Source organism: Musca autumnalis, unplaced genomic scaffold (assembly GCF_047663935.1).
Source record: "Musca autumnalis isolate F117 unplaced genomic scaffold, ASM4766393v1 scaffold_3, whole genome shotgun sequence".
In the NCBI taxonomy this organism is placed as follows: Eukaryota; Metazoa; Arthropoda; class Insecta; order Diptera; family Muscidae; genus Musca; species Musca autumnalis.
The window spans coordinates 100,851,275-100,872,038 of record NW_027411866.1 but is presented as its reverse complement, the minus strand read 5'-3'; the positions used below and the strand labels follow the sequence as shown (position 1 = coordinate 100,872,038).

The 20,764-nt window shown below is 36.7% G+C and overlaps 2 protein-coding genes across 8 annotated transcripts in view; one reads left to right on the top strand and one right to left on the bottom strand.

Moving 5' to 3' along the window:
• Positions 1–20,764, top strand: part of ScsbetaG (Succinyl-coenzyme A synthetase beta subunit, GDP-forming) — a 279,380-nt gene that overhangs the window by 45,443 nt on the left and 213,173 nt on the right. The window lies entirely within an intron of this gene.
• The window catches only part of Mnt, a 259,484-nt gene that overhangs the window by 150,971 nt on the left and 87,749 nt on the right, over positions 1–20,764 (bottom strand). For all 6 annotated transcript variants that reach the window (XM_073973146.1, XM_073973162.1, XM_073973148.1 and 3 more), the window contains one exon: positions 6,161–6,180. The gene's annotated coding sequence lies outside the window, so the exon portion shown is untranslated. The remainder of the gene's footprint in view (positions 1–6,160; positions 6,181–20,764) is intronic.

Here is a 20,764-nt window from a genome sequence, read left to right as displayed (position 1 = left end):
AAAAAAAATTTTCAATAATCGTGGATTTTTTAAAAATATTTTTTAAATAGTCGTGGATTTTTTAAAACATTTTTTCAATAATCGTAGATTTTTTTAAAAATAATCGTGGATTTTTTAAAAATAATTTTTCAATAATCTTGGTTTTTTAAATATTTTATCAACAATGGTGGATTTTTTAAAAATATTTTTTTCAATAATCGTGGATTTTTTAAAAATATTTTTTCAATAATCGTAGATTTTTTAAAAATATTTTTTCAATAATCGTAGATTTTTTAAAAATATTTTTTCAATAATCGTAGATTTTTTAAAAATATTTTTTCAATAATCGTAGATTTTTTAAAAATATTTTTTCAATAATCGTGGATTTTTTAAAAATATCTGTTTAATAATAATGGATTTTATAAACATATGTTTTCAATAATCATCGATTTTTTAAGAATATTTTGTCAATAATCATGGATTTTTTAATAATATTTTCCAATAATCGCGGTTTTTTAAAAAAAATTTTTCAATGGAATTTTAAAAAATATTTATTTAATAATCGTGGATTTTTTACAACTATTTTTTCGAAAAACGTAAATGTTTTAAAAATATTCTTTCAATAGTCGTGGATTTTTTAAAAACATATTTTTCAATAATCGTGGATTTTTTAAACATATTTTTCAATGATCGTGGATTTTTTAAAAATATTTTTCCAATAATCGTACATTTTTTAATTTTTTTCAATAATCAATAATCGTGGATTTTTTAAACATATTTTTTCAATAATCAATAATAGTGGATTTGTTAAACATATTTTTTCAATGATCAATAATCGTGGATTTTTAAATAAAAGTGGATTTATTTTTTAAATAATGTTCTAATTTTTGGAATAATCGTAAATTTGTTAAAAACATTTTGTCAATAATCAGGGATTTTTTCAAAAATGGTTTTTCAGTGATCGTAGATTTTTACAAATATTTTTCTAAAAATCGTGAATTTTTTTAAATATTTTTTAATAATCGTGAAGTTTTCGTAATATTTTTTCAATAATTGTAGATGTTTTTTAATATTTTTTCAAAAGTCGTGGATTTTTTTAAAAAACATTTTTTCAATAATCGTGAAGATTTTAATAAAATTTTTTTAATAATCGTGGGGATTTTAAAAAGATTTTTTAATAAAAGTGGATTTTTTAATAATCGTGGACTTCATTTTTAAATTTTTTTCAATAATCGTGGAGTTTTTAATAATAGTGGATTTATTTTTTAATGTTTTTGTATAATCGTGGATTTTTTAAATATTTTTTAATAATCGTGGATTTTTTAAAATATTTTTCAATAATAGTGGATTTTTTTAAATATTTTTTCAATAATCGTGAATATTTTTAACCATTTTTCCAAAAATCGTCGATTTTTTAAAATATTTTTCCAGTGATTGTGGACTTTTTTAAAATATCGTGGATTTTTCTAATTTTTTTGAATAATCTTAAATTTGTTAAAAACATTTTGTCAATAATCCAAAAACAAGAAAAAATCGCTAGAGGGATTTTTAAATAAATCGCGGTCAAAATTCACTTTTTTAGGTTTATTTTGGGTTTTCGCGATTTTGCTTAGAAACCGCAAGTCCTATCGAAGTGGGGCTAAAGAAAAAGTTGTAGCCATTAAAAGTTGTTTCAAGAGCATGAGAAACTCGAGATGTACAGGTGCAGGTATATTCTCCTGCAAAGACGATGAAGCGTTTCCATAACTTATACAGAAAACGCACTTAGGATCTGAAAGATTCATTATACCCTCAGCCTTAAGGCTAACGAAGATTTGCCGCCGTTTATAGATTACGCCAAAAAAGAGGCTGTGCATAGAATGTCTTTGAGTTTTTGGAATGCGGCTTCCTGATCGTTGATCCACTGAAACTTCGGCCCTTTCTGCGTCAAGCGGAATAGGATGGCGGAGATGCTAGAAATATTTGGTACAAATTAACGGTAGTAGGTGTATGAACCCGGGAAGCCCTATGCCCCTGTTTTTCGTGGGGCAAATCTTTGCTTCCTGGGAAATGTCCCAAAACCTCTATAAAAACCATTTAACACCAACCAAAATTAATGGTGAGCACGATTACTTACGAATTGAAGATCCAATTTGTCTGAAACTTCATACATCGTAAAATTTCTTCAAAAATTACATCAAACTCCAAGAAGGTCTATATCGGGAAAAAACTTCGGGTACCTCCTGCTGGATAGGATATCATATGTGATGTATGTGGCCGATCGGCTCGAGCCTCATCATTTGTTAACAGTTCGTAGTCGTTCTTAAGCGGTACTTACTCGTCAAGTAATTATTCGTCCAAAGATAGTCTGGGCATGATGAGCTTCTCTGAGCCAATCCTAGTGACTCCAGAGTTAGGGAGCTGGCTCTGGAAGTTAATAGGTTGGTCGGTGAGCAGAAGAGGAACAGACAGCTAGATCATCTGAAGAGTTGTATCATTGGAGCCGGAATTTGTGAATTGTGCGCAATGGTTAAGTCACACTTGAAAACTGGAGTTAATTCACATTTGGCGACGTTACGCTGACTGATCCGAAGCTTTCCATTAGAAACGCTAAATCATCCAAAGTGTTAGCCCCTGACGATGCCTCCATTGTTATAATTAAACAGTTGGATAAGCCAGGAGTTGAGTATCTCACAAAAATTTTCAATTTGTCGCTAGTCACCTACATCGTGCCCGAATTCTGGAAAATGGGCGATATGGTCCCGCTGCTGAATAGTACAGGCTTTTGTCGCTTGTAGCAAAGACTCTTGAGGTTTTACCCCTCCCATTCATTAGACAAAATTATTCATCACAACAACAGAGCTGCACACCATCTCAAAACATATTAGTCGTGGACTCAACCAGAACTACTCGTAGCCGTGCAATAGGACCGTGTTATCAAAAACCTGTGATACTATCAAACACTCCATGCTGTTTAAGGACATCAAACAGGCTACACTCACAATTTCCCCGAGATGAATATGCAAATATCCGCCACTAAGTCTACGGCCACTCTGTTCACCACATGGACTGCGGAGATGAACACCGAGTTGAGTGTCCTGGTCGATGTTATTGAATTCCTACCACCAACAAAACCATGATTCTGGGGGTTACATTCGTCTTCGGCGAATGCCACAACTATCGGCACCAACGGATATATAGGAACAAGATCCTCAAGACTATAGCCGACAACACTTGGGATGCAGACAAAGAAACCTTGTTGACCACATATACATAGGACTAAAGATTTTTTTAAGCCAGGGACCTGTGGAAATTTTTCTAAAAAAAAACCGTTCTCAGGATCCTGAGAAAATTGTTTTAGAAAAAACCTCCTCAGGGTTCATCGAAAAATTTTTGTATAAAAAGGCCTCTTCGGGGACCTGAGAAAATGTTTTTCTATTAAAAAACCCTTAGACCCTTTCTTTAGACCCTTTCTAAAGGAAAAGGGTGTTTTTAGGACCTTTCATAAGGAAAGATTGCTTCTTTAGACCCTTTTGGAGAGCAATATCCTTCGTTACTTCGCGGTTGTAGAAAGATTATTCAAGTTGGGACAGATATCGTTTTGACAAAAAATGTTTCTCGGCCTCCGTACGGAAATGACGCCAAGATGTAAATTCTCTTTCTGCAATATATTAATTGGACCGCCACAATGGTATGCTTACTAAAATTCGTTAATTCCCCCACAAAAGTTCAAAAAAGTTCGGAAACTTTGGGAGCACGATGACTCTTGAAGGGACCGGTTTGGTCCATACTTTCTAATATGGACCTAATTGGTCCACTTCTCCGGGTACCTCCCACACAAAATTTCGGAAAAGTTCAGTTTAGGACCTGTTCTCGAATCGCTTTGATTTTTGTTGTAACAACATGTATTCACTGCACCCTTACGACGGCACAGGTTTTATCAGGGACAAGTCCATACTTCCTCAGAAAATAGTCTGAAAGATGCAAAAAAAACTACTATGATAGCGTCTGTAGTGGTTGGAGTGCAAGATAACTGTCGAACGGATCTGCCGATTCGGTTCTAAATTTAGACATTGTAATATAGTTTGATTTCGAAGATGAGCCATATCGGTTCACTCCATATGGTACCTCTCCGGAAAAGTTCAAAAATGTTCGGAAAAATTTTACGCACAATAACTCTTGAAGGGAGTGACCGATTTGGTCCATACTTTACCCATCCTAATATATATGGTACCTCCCTCCCTCCTTTCACTTCACTTTAAGACCTGTTGAAGCAACGTGCATTCGCTGCCTGAATTACAACTGTGAAAGTTTTTCTTAGGCAAGTTCATACTTCTTGAGAAAACAGCCCGAAAGGTATAAAAAATCCCTAAGGCACCCCCCGTGGCTGGAGAGCACGATAACTCTTGGACTGATCAAAAAATGCACTAAAATGGTATGCACGATATCTCTTGACTAGTGGGCGCGATATCTATCAAAAAATATATGACTCCCAAAACAAGATCCACTTCTATAATGCACTATGTCGGTCCATTCCTTCAAGTACCTCTTCCTAATTGTTTGTCCAAATTAATTTAACTTCTAAAATGACCCCTATCGTCCCTCTCCTTAGAGTACCTCCCCCACACAAAAGTTCAACAGTTGTGTCTAAGTGCAGTTTAAGGTCTGCTCCAGTTTACATCGATATTATGGTTTCGGTGGACAAGTTCATGGTTCAAAGTGTCCAAAAAGGGCCACAAAATTCTGAAAAGACCCTATATACATTCCGTTTGTAACACATCGAAATATTCATCGGAGACCCTATAAAGTGTATATATTCTTGATCAGCGTAAAATTCTAAGTCGATATAACCATGTCCGTCTGTCCGTCCGTCTCTTGAAATCAAGATACAGCTCGCAATTTTTAAGATAGAGCTTTGTAATTTGGTATAGAAGTTTCGAGTACTCCTAGGATGTTTGGTACTGCAAATGGGCTCGGTCCACGTTTTGATATAGGTATTTTGAAGGTTTTAGCTTCATCACACCGAAATGGCTGGAATTTGGTAATTAGACTTCATTGGGGGTATAAAACTTTTCCACAGAAGTTTGTTGGTATAGGCCCACGCCTTCATATAGCCCCCATAGAACTGTATCTCCCGATTTTCGGTATTTTGAAGGTTGTGGCCACAACAATGCACCGAAATGGCTGAAATTTGGCATTTGGCATCTCAAAAACAAACGTTCTGTTATAGCCAACTATTTTTCCCTCGATGGAAAAAAATTTCGATTTTCTATACAAAAACCCAACCTCGTTGAGCTGAGGACTTATTTTTTTTTCTACACATGTATAAAAACAGAGTTTCTCCTTACCTTTATGAATCATCATTGTGGCTTAATACAAGTTCTAATAGCGAAAAAACCGCCTCGTATACCTCTACCTACCCTCAGCTATTGTTTAGCCAATATTGTTTGTTTTACCAATGTCAGTTGTTACAAAAATACATGGCTGTCGCTGCTGCTAATTAAGCAAACAATCAACGACCGACCTAGTCAAGTTGTCTATGAAATATTAGACAAATGACGATGACGGCGAAGACCGACGACGATAGAGCGTAACTATGGCAAAATGGAAAACATCAAAAATATCATCGTCATCAAGCAAGCAACAGTGGCAGCAGCACCACAACTGTAGCTTTTGGTAGTAGAATTTTGCAATGCCCATAAATGTGTATTATTCGAACGTTATAACGCTTGCCGTTGTAGCTAGCGTAAGCTATCTGGCAAGTTGAATGGATTCAATGGACTAGTCGAAGGTTAACGGACATATGATAGGGTTCACCATGAGAACATGCCATCCATGCCATAGTAGAAACATAAATAGCTGAACATGGATGGAGCAACAGTAGCGGCAGCGGCAGCACCCATGTTTGTCGGCAAAATGACAAACATTTGCAAAAAATACAGAACAGAACAAAAAAAAAGAATAGAAACAAAAACAAAACCGAAATGAAAACATGAATTGTGAAATTACAAAAGTATGACCAGCAACAAGAAGAAACAGAAGAATGGTGCCGGTTTTGTGTTGTGTTGCGTTGCCAAAGAACCAATGTTCGTTGTCTATGGTAATAAAATCTAGACAATTTTTTGTAGTTTTTGCAAAAAGAATGAATTATCAAAAGGGAAATATTAACATTATTACACATAAACATATTTGCAATACTTACAATGTTATTATTTAAGAAATCTGAAAGTATAAGATATAGAAAGGGGGAAAATTAGAATTTTAATGATAAAGTACGAAAATTCTTAAAGTAATACTATAAAAATACCGAGTGGACAATATGATGACGTAGGGGATAAAAAATAACAAGCAACGGCCCTAACCGGCTTTAACATGGCAGAGTCCAGAAGGTATCTTGGTCCCTCTTTCATCTTAAGTGGACACTGACCTCACCATTGTGTCACCTGGGAAGCTGCTGTTAAACCCTTTAAAGGTACACCTACAAAAATATGAGAAATATGTTTTGCATCCAAACAAACTTATGTTTGGGACTGGTTGTAACTCACCTATCTCTGTCATTTATGACACGCGTTTTCGCAAAAAAAATTTTAAAAATTTTAAAATTTTTTAAAGAAAATCGCGGCTTATTACGCGGGTTTGTCAAAATATATTTTTGCTGATTTTCATATTTCCAAGGTATCTATATCCGCGGTTTTAGTGGATGGATTCGATCGCGGAAGGGCTCATTAGATCCGTCGTCTAAAAAACGCGAGCAAGTGAGCATATATTCAATGTGTTTACATTGAAATTTACGCTCACTTGCTCTCAGTAAGCGGCCACTGGTGCATGTGTTTTTTTTTGTGACTTATGGGTTTGTATTTATATTATATATAAACAAATATTTGTTGGCACTCAAACATAAATTTGTTTGCACCCAAACATAAATTTATTTGCACCCAAACATAAATTTGTTTGCAGGACCCAAACCCAATATGTTATGTTTGGGACTGGTTGCAAACAAATATATGTTTGGGATATATGTTAGATAGGGTTTTTTTCAAAAAAAAAAAAAAAAAGAAATCAAACCCCTCTAAAGTTGATAACCACCGCAAACGCTTTAGGGACAATGATCAGCGAATCTGCACCTGGAATGTTTGGTTTCTTTATAGAGTAGGTAATACATCGGCCATCGTATTTCTTCTACTTTCCAGGTACATCCACCAGTGCGCAAACTCCAGCTGCCGGATGTACGATGGATTTGGAAAGGCGTGACAACAACACCTAAAGGCAAAGCACTGTATTATAGCAGCCATGAAAAAACCTAAATTGGTTGCGGATTTTTAGTTGTTCGGACTTTAAAACATCTGTTCTCCATGTTCACCCCAGTGAAAGAAAAACTTGCTACAATTACGATAAAAGCTAAATTTTGCAACATCAGCTTTATTTACACCCATTGCGGCCGACTGAAGACAAGGACGAGCTGAACAAAGATATTATTTACGAGGTTTTGGAAGAAGAATATGACCGTTGTCCTGCCCATGACATTAAAATTATTCTAGGCGATTTTATTACCAAATTTGGAAAGGCGAATATCTTTGGCCCAACTCCGCCCAGTCTCAACAGTAAAGCATCTGACAATGGAATGAGGCTGATAGACTTCGCAGCGGCAAAACAAAACATGGTATTTAGCAGTACCAAATATAAGCATCTCGATATCAGAGGAGAGCGCGTGCCGTGCGTGTTTGTGCCTTCTCGAAAAATGCCGTGTTCGGGCATGATAGTGCATACAAATTTTTGTCTGTGTTCGTGCATTTCCGTGCCAAATTGTTTAGGCACGCGCACTTCTCTACTCGATATTCATAAGGTCACCTGACTGACACCAACTGGCACCTGACTGTTGCAACAAGAAGTGAAACATCAAACTAATGGCTTTGGTGCAGGTACATCCTCCTGTAGAGACGAGCAAGATTGTCTGGTAACAGATACAGATAGTGTGCTCAAGAGTCATAAAAGACATCCTTAAGGAATCTCCGATACATAAAAGACCTCCTAAAGGAGTCTCCTATTCATAAAATATTTCCTGATGGAGCCCTCTCTGCATAGGAGGTCTCCTAAAGGATCTTCTATGCATAAGAGACATCCTAAAGGGGTCTTCTATGCAGAGGCGACATCCTAAAGTGGTTTTCTATATAAAGACAAAAATGCTTCAATTCAAAAAAATCTTCAATTCTAAATTCCTAAAGGGGTCTTCTATGCAGAGGCGACATCCTAAAGTGGTCTTCTATATAAAAAAAATCTTCAATTCAAAGAAGTCTTCTTAAAGGGGTCTTCCATTTATACAGGGGCGCTTAAGGGTGTATTTCATATAAAGAAGACCTTCTAAAGGGGGTTTCTATGCATAAGTGACCTCCTCCTTCTATACAGTTAAGACCACCTATAGAGGTCTTATATACATAGATGACATCCTAAAGGGGTTGTCTATACATAGAAGTCTTCCTAAAGGCGTCTTCTAATCATAGGCGTAGTCTATATATACAAGTCCTCCTAAAGATGAATTCTATAAATACAATACTTCCTAAAGGGGTCTTTTATATATAAAGAGCTTCTAACGGAGTCCTCTAGACATTGATGATCTTCAAACGGAATGGTCTATACATAGAAGATCTCCTAAAGGGTGTTCTTTACAAAAAAAATCTCCTAAAGGGGTCTTCTATACAAAAAAGTTCTCCTAAGAAAATTCCTCTTAAAGGGGAAAGAGTATTTTTCCAAAACGTTGTCCGGCCAAGATGATGTAAAGACATCAACAAATCTTCTGAAGAATAATATGAAGGAAACAGGAGCCGATGGCTTACCAGCTCAGATTTTCAAAATCGGAGGCTACACACTGATGAGGCGTATCCATCGGCTAGTTAGCACCAACTGGCAGAAGAAAGAGTATCCTCCGATTGGAACCTGAGCATCCTATGCCCCTATCCACAAGAAAGGAGATAATATTGTCTGCTCTAACTATAGTGGCATAAGTCTGTTTCCTGTTGCTTATGAGATAGAGTCAGGGATATTGTGTGAACCACTAAATCACATGGCCAACGAAATAATTAGGCCCTACCAATGCAGCTTTAGACCTAGCAAATCCACCATTGACCAGATATTTTCGCTCGAGATGCGGACTGACACTTACCATCTTTTTGCCAATTACAGAGCAGCCTTCGACAGTACCTAACGTTCGAAATCTCCCAAGCCTGCAAAGCTCATTCGGCTTTGTAAGACCACATTAACGGATACCCGGTCCTCACGTAAAATAGGAAAGAACCTCTCTGAACAGTTCAGTGGCAAAGGCGGTTTCAGGCAAGGAAAAGTCCCAAGAGATGCAGATGGACACATACAATCTTTTGTCGATTATAGAGCAGCCTTCGAAATCCCCTTGCGTTCAGAGGTATTACAAGTCATGTCTGAATTTGGTATTCCCCCAAAGCTCATTCGACTTTGTAAAATTAATTTAACTGATACCTTGTCCTCAATTAAAATAGGAAATAGTTAAAATAGGATCATTTCAGTACCGTTAGAGAGGTTTCAGGCTAGATCGACACTTACCATCTTTTTATCGATTATTGAACAGCGTTCGACAGCCTCTTCAATGGTATTCCAAGACTTGTCTTTCGGCTTAGTAAGAAGACTTTAACTGATACCCGGTCTTCAGTTTTGTACCAAAAGAGGTTTCAGACAAGGATACAACCTTTCGTGTGACCTCTTTAATATTCTGTTGGAAAAGGTTATATGAGAAGCAAATGTAAAATAAAATGGCAAATATGTACCAATAGCCAAACGTTATTCTGCTAAAGTGGGCCAAGTTGATGGCATCGACGTGCAACGCGTCCATAGATCTAGCACCAACTGTGACAATTGGCACCTATAATTTTAAGGCGGTTAAAGACTCTACCTCGGCATCGCCATAACTACAGCAAACAACATTAGTTGTAAAATAAGAAGAAGAATAGTATTGGCCAACAGACGCTGCTTTGGCTTAAGTTAGCAGTTTAAAAACAAAACCACATCTCGTCAAACAAAAATAACACTTTACAAAGACTTATACACTTTATCGTATGAACCACGAGCTGTATCAGCTATACATCGATGTCAGTATAGTTAAACATATCGAGAAAAACGATTTCCTAGACTAGCCCATGACATAAAAATGAGCGACGATGGACTCGGACCCTAAAAAGGGGGTAAAGGGGGCGGCATGGCGGTACAAGCAAAACTAGAAGGTCAAGGCCTCGATGGAGTAAACAAATTGAATACGAAATCGAAAAATATGGTATTCAAAATTGAAGAAGTAAAGCAACAGATAAAGAGGAATGGAAATCTTTTCTTAGTTGGGCTTATCGGACAAATGTTATGCAGAGGGTCAAATAAGTAAGTAAGTGGGCAATAACACTTTCGTTCCTTTACCAACTTCGGTCCATACCACCTAAAATCTGTAAAAAATAAATATATTTTACTACTTGGATTTTCCTGAAAATCGTTAAAACTCAAAGAAAGCCTCTTTAATATTTTGGATGTCTATAATCCAGTTTCAAGTTTATTGTCCCCTTTCAAAAAAGCATAAAAAAATAAACTTTTATTTTTTTAGTTCCGAAAATCTTAAAAAATTAAGTATTACATTGTGTGTAATTTTTGAGTCATCTTTTATTAACCATATTACGACACTGCAGTGTTATAGAAGACTACACAAGTAAAAAAGCGTTAAGTTCGGCCGGGCCGAACCCTCCACCATAAAATATTCTGAATTATAGCGGAATAATTATTTTCTTTCCTGTCCACAATTTTAGACGTAGATATTTTGTGACCACTGATACCTAAATAAGGTAAAAAACATAAAAAATGTATTCAATCAGTCAAGAACCTTATATGCGGATATATCAAAGTGTGGACCTATTTTTTTGGTGCAGAAGTTTTCTGACCACTCGGAACCTCAAATGTCGAATTGCAGATACTTGGGTCAAAAACTGTAGATAAAATCCAAAAAACCGAAAATCGGGAAGTACCTATGTTGACAGTTTTTCGAATTACAGATAGTTCTGTCAAAAATATCGAAAATGAGGAGGCACCGTTTTATTGGGGCTATACAAAAACATGGACCTATATTTACAATTTATATAGGGGGCTATACAAAAACATGGACATATGTTGACAGTTTTTGGTGAAGATGTTGTGTGACCACTGGGAACCTCATATGTCGACTTACAAATACACCTTTTTCAGATGTAATTCGAAACATTTTAGTTGTAATTCGTAACATTTCATTTGTAATGTGAGAATTCTATTTGTAATTCGTAACATTCCATTTGTAATTCGTAATATTCCATTTGTAATTCGAATTATTCCATTTGTAATTCGAATTATTCCATTTGTAATTCGAATTATTCCATTTGTACTTCGAATTTTTCCATTTGAAATTCGAATTATTCCATTTGTAATTCGAATTATTCCATTTGAAATTCGAATTATTCCATTTGTAATTCGAATTATTTCATTTGTAATTCGAATTATTCCATTTGTAATTCGAAATATTTTATTTGAAATTACAAATGAAATAATTCGAATTACAAATAGAATAATTCGAATTACAAATGGAATAATTCCAATTTCAAATAGAATAATTCGAAGTACAAATGGAATAATTCGAATTTCAAATGGAATAATTCGAATTACAAATGGAATAATTCGAATTACAAATGGAATAATTCGAATTACAAGTGGAATAATTCGAATTACTAATGTAATAATTCGAATTACAAATGGAATTCTTGAATTACAAATGAAATGTTACGAATTACAAACAGAATTCTCGAATTACAATTAAAATAATTCGAATTACATCTGAAAACGGTGTAGTTCTATCAAAAATTGTAGCTAAAATCTTCAAAATACCGAAAATCGAGAGGTACCGTTATATGGGGCCTATACCAAATCATGGACTTATATTGACAGTTTTTGGTGGACATGTTTTGTGACCACTGGGAACCTCAAACGTCAAATTACAGGTAGTTGGTTGGCAAAATGTAGCTACAATTCTCGAAATACCGAAAATCGGGATGTTTTGTGACCACTGGGAACCACAAATGTTCAATTGCAGGTAGTTTGGTCAAAAATGTAGTTAAAATCACAAAATACCGCAAATCGGGAGGTACCGTTATATGGGGGCTATACCAAAACATGGACCTATGTTGTTTTTGGTGAAGATGTTTTGTGATTACTAGGAACCTCAGCTGTCAAATTATAGGTAGTTCGGCTATACCATAAACATCTTTCTAGAACATACGAACTCCGTATAGACGGTTCTTAAAGGTAAAAATACCAAAGCAAATGCGATCTTTATACTTTTTCGCTGCTTCTGGTCCTAAACCGTTCAAAATTTCTTAACGGTTTGGAATATATAATCCTGATAAAATGACCTTTTTTTAAAGCAAAGCCTCAAACCTTTGGAGGTCTATAACCGCGAAAGTTGATGAGATAGAGAAAAACGGCGAGACACGTGTCTTGTCTTTTTTGGTCTTCTATCAAACTGCGGTGTCAGAATATGGTTAATAAATTTCGTGTGGCATAGTGTTATATATAAAAAAAACAATAATTGCCGACTTTAGAGATGAGCAAAAACTCTTTATTGTCCTCTTTGTTTGGGTCCTTCAAAATATCCTTAAAACCCCTAGTTTATTGCAGTTATTGAGCCCGCAAAAAAAAAAACTCTTTAAAAATGTCATATTTATTGTCCTCCTTAAAATTTGTATAAACGGCGCATTTATTGTACTTCATTGTTGCCAGCCTGTACGCCATTGTTGCCAGTATGTACCGCTTGAGCTATTAACAAACCAATGACCTTGTATTGTTGCATGAAATTTCCAATAATACAAAAAAAAACCATACAAACTTGCAAATATTGTTCCATTGTCAAGTTGGAAGAAATGACCGATTGCCAGCAGCAATATTTTGGAAAACAACAAAAAGATGGGGAGCAAAATGAGACAAACTGGACAAAAAGACAACAGACAAAACGACGATGGACAATGGATGGATGAATGAAAGTTATCTATGTACAAAATGCTGGTGGTTTTGTTGGCATGCGTTACCTACAAACATACATACATATGTACATCGTATCCGTTTTCATGTGTGTGACCGATCGACTAGACCTCAGTGTTGTCACTAATGACAGAATGACGGAGGGTATTAAAGAATATGACCACTATAAATATGTCATCGAAATTGTAAAGGACACCAAAATAGGGCGAAAAAGAAGCAAAAGATGAGGTTATTACTTAGGTGGCCCTCTACAGAACATTTGTCTTATAAGCCGAACTAAGAAAAGATTTCCATTCATCTCCATTTGTTGCTTTATTCTAACAATTTGTTTTTCGATATCATCTTTGTACTGCCTGCGCAACTGCATCAGTGTTATACCATCCAAGCCTGCTGCCTTATAGACTCGTTGCGTGGGTGGGAAAGTCTTTTCAGTAGATTGTGGCACTGATGCTGCTAACGGCGATAAGATCCAATCAGGTTTTGCATCGACAACATCTTGTTTGGCTGATGCACGGGTAAAATCTTCCACTCCTCATGAAGATGATGTTATTAGCTGGTACTCTGTTGCAGTCCTCAGAACGGCATTCTGACAGGTTTGAACATTCGTCCACTTGTATCTCTAAACTTTGCATACCTAACTGGCGTCACATAGCTTATCACAGATCGATCTACTGCTCCAAGTGCTGCCGGCCAGCGAATTGAGGACTCTGTTCCTACTTCTATTCTTATAGTAAATAGCTTGCGCGGACGACTTAAACATGTTATAATACAATCATCTGCATATATTACGTTCTCTATGCCGTCTGGAGGGTGTGGAATTTCAGAAAAGAAGTGGGTAAACAGTGCCGTAGATATCACCCAGCCTTGAGGAAAACCCTATTTCCCTTTACGGGTCTTAGACTTCTTATACCTGAATTCTACAAACAAGTGGCGTCCATAGATATCTTCTCTATGTTCTCGAACAGCTTGACATTGTTGACGGTATCGAAGCCCTTCGATAGGTCAAGAGCCACCATAACTGTTCTGTCGCACGGTACGTTCTGCCTCAGTCTGGCGTGTAATGCTGTTGGTGTGCTATACATTTTCGGAATCCATGCTGATGTCGGGCAACTGGGAAACTGCCTCTCATCATGGGGAGGAGTTGTGCATCTTGGATCTTCGCTTTTGGCGGGAGGGAAATCGGTCTATATAAGTCCCTTCTGCTGGCATCCTTGTCAGGCTTTAGTAGTGGGTGGCTAACAATAGATTGAGGACACATGTCAAGTACTCAACTCCCTGCTCATCCAGTTCTTCAAGTGTTACCATTGATATTTCGTGTGGTGTCCAAGGCTTTGGATGATTTCGCGGTTCAGATGACATCTGCAACATCTCTCATCGTATATTATGGTGATTATAACAGCCGTTCTATCACCCTTCTTTCCCGGATTCGAGAGTGATTTAGCAGATGGCCATAATTCAATATACCTGCAGCAATGTTGCATTGCTGCAGGTAGTCTAGCCACAATTTCCGCTTATGTTCGTCTACTAGCCTGTTGACTTCAAGAGTAAATTCCCTAACTCTTGCGTCTTCGGGGTTTGTACGACAATGCCAATCGTGGTCATTTTCTAGTTCCGTCCCCTCTGCTGGAAAATTTGGTCTGATTTCGGGTATTCGGCTAGCAGGTATGTCACGGTAAATTCTATCAGCTATCCAAGTATCAGAGGGATTGGGCAGCTCTCTGAAGCAGTTATTGGCAAATTCTCTGAACTCTTGTCAATCAGCTTTTCCACGGTTTAGAAAAATTTGGCGGTCAGAGTTTATGAAGTCGGTGGTCTGTTTATGGAGAAGTTCGGAAGGTTTTCGAATAGAAAACCAGAAGGCCTTCCCATTGAAGAGTGTAAGGTCTTCCTGTAGGAGAAGGTCTTACTGTAGAAGATCAGAAGGTGTTCTAATATGAGCTCTTAAGTTCTTTCTACAGAAGCTCGAAGGTAATTCCATAAATGACCAGACATTCTTCTGAAGAAAACCAGTAGGTTTTCCTATAGATGTCCACAGGCAGAGAACAAATATTTTTCGCTTTTGTTGGAACAACAATATATATTTTTGTTCCAACAATTCATTTGTTTTGTTCAAGCATTACAATTGCAAATCCATAAATGCCATCTTTTGCAAAACATACGAAACAAAAACAACTTGAGAAATTCCTCAATATTGTAAAAATCATTGACAATACCAATGGTAGGAACTATCGTTATCTAGAATATTTACAAAAACTATTGTCAGCTCAGAAAACCTGTTACTGAAATTTTTGATTTGATTTTATATAATTCTCGTATAATATTATGACCACTGAGGTTTTGCTAGGTCTAACTAAAATAAAACAAATTTAATGATAATCACCAAGGCATCGAATACCGAGAGAAGAGAATTTAATTGTCGAAGAAAAGAGAATAATATTGTCCAGCAGACAAAAGCTATTGTTGGATATGACAAAAACATGCGAAAAAACTACATGCGAAATCTAACCATATCTTTACAATACATATTTTGCTCTTCGAATATTGTTGGATCAGTCATATTTTTTTCTCTGCGTGCAGGAGGTCTTCCTACAGAGGAACTGAAGGTCTTCATTAAAAAGACCAGAAGGACTTCCTTTGGAAAACCAGAAAGCGTTCTGTAGAAGACTAGGAAGTGTTCATATAGAATAATCTTCGAATTGAAGACCACGAGGACTGCATATTGAAGACCAGGAAGTCTTCCTGTAGAATACCAGGAAGCCTTCCTATTGAAGATCATGAGGACGTCCTAGTGAAGACCATGAGGATTTCCTATTGAAGACATGTTCTTGCTATAGGAGACCAGATCTTCCTACAAAAGACCATAAGGTTCGGAAAAGGGTCTGAGCTAAGGGAAATGGCGGGTTGCCAGGATACGTCATTTATGGCATCTGTGGCACTCTCCTCCTATCCTCGTAGTAGCGTCTTTGTTCAACGTGCAAAATGTGGAGCTACCAATTTGTGTTGGCAGCGCTGTACCCCTCTGGTCATTGCCTAGGTCATTGTATAAGGAAGAACTTCTGGTCTTCTATAGGAAGGTCTTCAGGTTTTCTATAGTAAAAATTTGGGTCTTCCTAATGAAGACCAAAAGGTCTTCCTATAAAAGACCCTCTTGTATTTTATAAGAAGATGTTCTAATCTTCTATAGGAAGGACCTTTCGGTCTTCGTTAACAAAACCTTCTGGTGTTCATTAGAAAGACACTCTTGCATTCTATAAGAAGTTATTCTAAGCTTCTATAAGAAGTCCTTCTGGTTTTCTGTAGAAAAACTTTCAGGTTTTCATTAGGAAGACCTTCTGGTTTCCTATTGGAAAGTCTTCAGGTTTTTTATAGGAAAACTTCCTGGTTTTCTGTAGGAAAACTTTCAGGTCTTCATTAGGAAGACCTTCTGGTCTCCTATTGGAAAGTCTTCAGGGTTTTTTATAGGAAGACATTTAGGACTTAATTAGGAAGATTCTTTTGTCTTCTGTAAGAAGTTTTCTATAGGAAGACCTTTTAGTCTTTTGTAAGACGATTTTCTGGGTTTTAATAGGAAAGCACTCCGGACGTCTATAGAAAGACCTTCTGGTCTTCTATAGGAAAATACTGCGGACTTCTATAGAAAGATCTTCTGGTCTTCTAAAGGAAGACCTTCCGGACTTCTATAGGAAGATCTTTAGGCCACAGTTGTTCTATAGAAATGCCTTCAGGTTTTCTATATGAAGACTTTAAGGTCTTCTATAGAAAGACCTTTTGAGATTAGAGTTATTCCGGTAATTATATGGTAAATAATACTGAGAATATAGAAGAGGAGATCTCTAGATAGATTATCAATCTAATCGGCGGCATTTTTGTACCTTCACATAGTCTGCAGTAACTAAGACTCGGTAAAAAAAACCACCTGATTTTCAATAGGAAGTCCTTCAGATCTTCCATAGGAAAAGTACAAAAAGCAGTGGAAAATAAAATAAAACTTACTTGAAAAGTAATTCCACAACGATATATTAAATAACCTTTATACCATTATCTTCTTAAAGAAAAACAAAGTGTTCCAAACTGTAGCAACAACAATAGATGTGGCCTTGAACATTTTACAAGGTTTAGCATATTCTACATTTGTTATAAACTCTCAAAACGAAATATACTCGTATTTACTTTTGCCGGAATAACATTAATACTTGAAGAAGATCAGAATTTCAGTTACACAGCTTACATTTCTGTTCTGTGAACTACATTGTGCTTACACATACTCGTACATATCTATAAGCCCATATCCTCACATGCATCTTAGCAAAGCCTCGAAATGCTTGAAGATGACCATCCGGAAAGGAATGCTAAACGTAAAACCTACACAAATGTGTAAAATACACCCAAATATTATAAACATACATACACACAAAGTTTACATAAGTTGCTTTGGCTGCTGTATTCAACATTGCCATAGTTATTTCCGACGGGTCCACAGAAATACGTATACATGGACACCCATCTACATCCAAATGCATTGTGTGTTTAACTTAACCGACTTGTGTTTGCATAAGGGATAGATTTACATTTAGCTTTCTAATGGACGTCGCTTCGGTTCTGCTGGCCAAATTTCACAGTGACCATTTTTTGAGCTAATCTAGGATAAATATGGAGAAGGTGGTAATAGGTAATTTAGACAACTCTTCTACAACATTAAACTACATAATGCGAAAACTCTAGGTTTGAAAACAACAAAGAAGAAGACCTATGGTTCCTTAATGTTTTGCGAACCATGATCTTACAAATCTGCAATAGGAATGTCCAGGCATATTACGATATGGTACAGTTTAAACACTCTCGGTTGTACTTGGAATGAACACGACCCTGAGATGGAATGGGAAAGTCGTCCAGCAACGTCCACACTAGTCGCATTTCAGCTCTCATGACATGAGTTTGGTTATTGGTTCGTGGTCAGTCAGAGCGTCAAACATTTCGTTCGAAGATGATAGAACGCTGTAGATAGAAGACTAGAACAGACTTTCTTTAGATGACCAGGAAGTCTTCCTATAGAAGACCAGAAGGTCCTTCTATAGAAGGCCAGGAGGTCTGTCTATAAAAGACCAGAATTTTTAACTATAAATAACAGCAGAAGATATTTCTGTAGAAGATCATAAAGTTTTCCTATAGAAAGCTAGAAAATCTTCCTATAGATGACCAGAAGGTCTTCACATAGAAGAGTAGGATGTCTTCCTAAAGAATATCAGAAGTTCCTTTTATTCAAGACCAGAGTTTCTTCCTATAGAGGATCAGAGGATCTTCCTATAGGAAAATAGAAAGTCGTCCTATAAAAACTAGGAGGTGTTCCCTTAGAAAACAACAAGGTCTTCCTATAGAAGTTCGAAGATTTTCGAATTAGAAGGTCTTCCCCTTGAAGATTAGAAGGTCTTCCTATAGAAGAACAGAAGGTATTACTATAGAATATCAGAAGGTTTTCTAATAGAAGCTCTCAAGTTCTTTCTACAGAAGCTCGAAGGTAATTCCATAAATGACCAGACATTCTTCTAAAGAAGGCCAGAAGATTTTCCTGCAGATGACCAGGAGGTCTTCCTACAGAGGACCTGAAGATATTCATTAAGAAGACCAGGAGGACTTCATTAAGAAGACCAGGAGGACTTCATTAAGAAGACCAGAAGGATTTCCTTTAGAAGACCAGGCGGTGTTCCTATTGAACATCAGAAGGCGTTCTGTAGAAAACCAGAATGTGTTCTGTACAAGACTAGGAAGTTTTCATATGGAATAACAAGAAGTCTTCGAATTGAAGACCACGATGTCTTCCTGCTGAAGATCAGAAGGACTTCCTATTGACGACCAGGAAGTCTTCCTAAAATTTGCGGGGTAAACGATCTCTTTGCCAATGTACATTGTTAAAATAAGTGAAGTTTTTAAAGCGTTACGAAGGGAGATTTTGTTCGGAAATATTGAAAACACGGTAATGACAAGAAACCATCGCCCTCAAAACTTCCACCCTGCGAACGACACCCTTCCGAACCTTCAAGCTCCGAACAACACCCTCCGTGCCACCCCAGAAACCACTTTGACTAAACTCTATTTCCGAGTTTTTTATTTTTACTTTAATTTAATTTTATTTTTATTTAATTTTTATTTTATTTTTATTTTATATTGTTTTCATTTTATTTTTATTTTTTTCATTACTCACTTTTAATAACACCATTTTCTTTTCATTTTTGTTCTCGGGTCCCAATAGCATCCACACTTTGCAAGAGAACGGAGAGACTTAGCAAGATGGCGAAAAAATTAAGCAAGAGAGCACAACCACTTTGCGAAAGAGAACAGTGATAGTCAAATTTGCTAAGTACAAAGAGAAACTGAAAAGTAATTTTGTGGATCAAAAAAAATTATAACTTTTCAAAATAGCTACTTTTTGATAAGTGCAAAGTGAAAAGCGATAAGTTGTTTCGTGGAATAGGGCCCAGGAGGTCACCCTATAGAAGACCAAAATGTATTCGTATAGAAGTCCTGGAGGTCTTCCTACACAAGACCAAGAGGACCAGATGGATGAAGACTAGAAGATCTTCCTATAGAAAAACATCTTTCTATAGAAAATTCCTATTAAACCAGAAAGTCTTCCTATATTAGGCTTAAAAATCTTTCTATGGAAGACTGGAAAATCTTTCTATAGAAGACCAGAAGGTCTTCCCATAGAAGACCAGGAGGTCTTCCTGAAAACGGCCTCAAAGGACTTCTTATAAAATTCCAAAGAATCTTCCTATATAAGAGTAGAAGGTCTTCTTATGGAAGGTCAGCAAGGACCGGAGGAGGAGAATGGCTTAACTTCTATATACCTATCTCGCTTGAGCTTGACTCTAGAGACCCATCAATGGAATGTATGGAGTAGCAATAAAGTCTGGGACTGTCGACGTTATGTTACATAATGTGTACAAACCACCGATGAATAGTTGTGCCGTGCGTTATATGCCTGATATTAGTTCGCTTTTGGGCGGCAATAGCCATCTGGTGCTAGAGGACTTCAATGCTCATCATTTCATAGTACCATATTACCGCAGCAGCATTATACGCAATATCCTCACACATCAGTCGAGGACTGAACCAGAATAGGCCGTGCGACCGAACAGTTGTCATGGTTCTTTACTTGTTGAATACCTTCGATATAGCCAATCATGTTCATTTGTTCGAGGACAGTTATGTTTGAAACGTTTGATAATCAACCAAATGTGATATGGGTGCCTTGCATGGAATGAATGCATGAGTTTAATTTCTAGGACAGGCAACATCACATCTGGCAAAATACCCCTTAGCGTAATGTTGGTATATCTTTTGAGCATTTAAGATCCTCTGTTCGTGCTACTGATCGCAAAGAAGATTCATATACCGCATTTTGCTATTTGGAAGCAGTTTGACACTTCTGGGTTGTACGATTGGTTTCGTGAAGTTGATGTTAACTACATTGTTTTTCACAATCACAGCCTAGGCTAAATTTTTCGACAATTACACCATAAATATTTCTTTGCCAATCTAGTTTTGTACTTTTCTTGAACTACATATTACCTTTGGTCTGTCTGTTCATCGTCAGGTGGTGTTGTAATGATTTTCCGTAATATCGGTCTTGTATCTTGCAAGTACATCTGCCTGGGCATAAACCCCACGTTCTTTGTAAAGAACCCTCACATTTCAAATGAAAATCTCAGATCTTACATACTTTGTTGGTGCTCCACAGAACATTTGT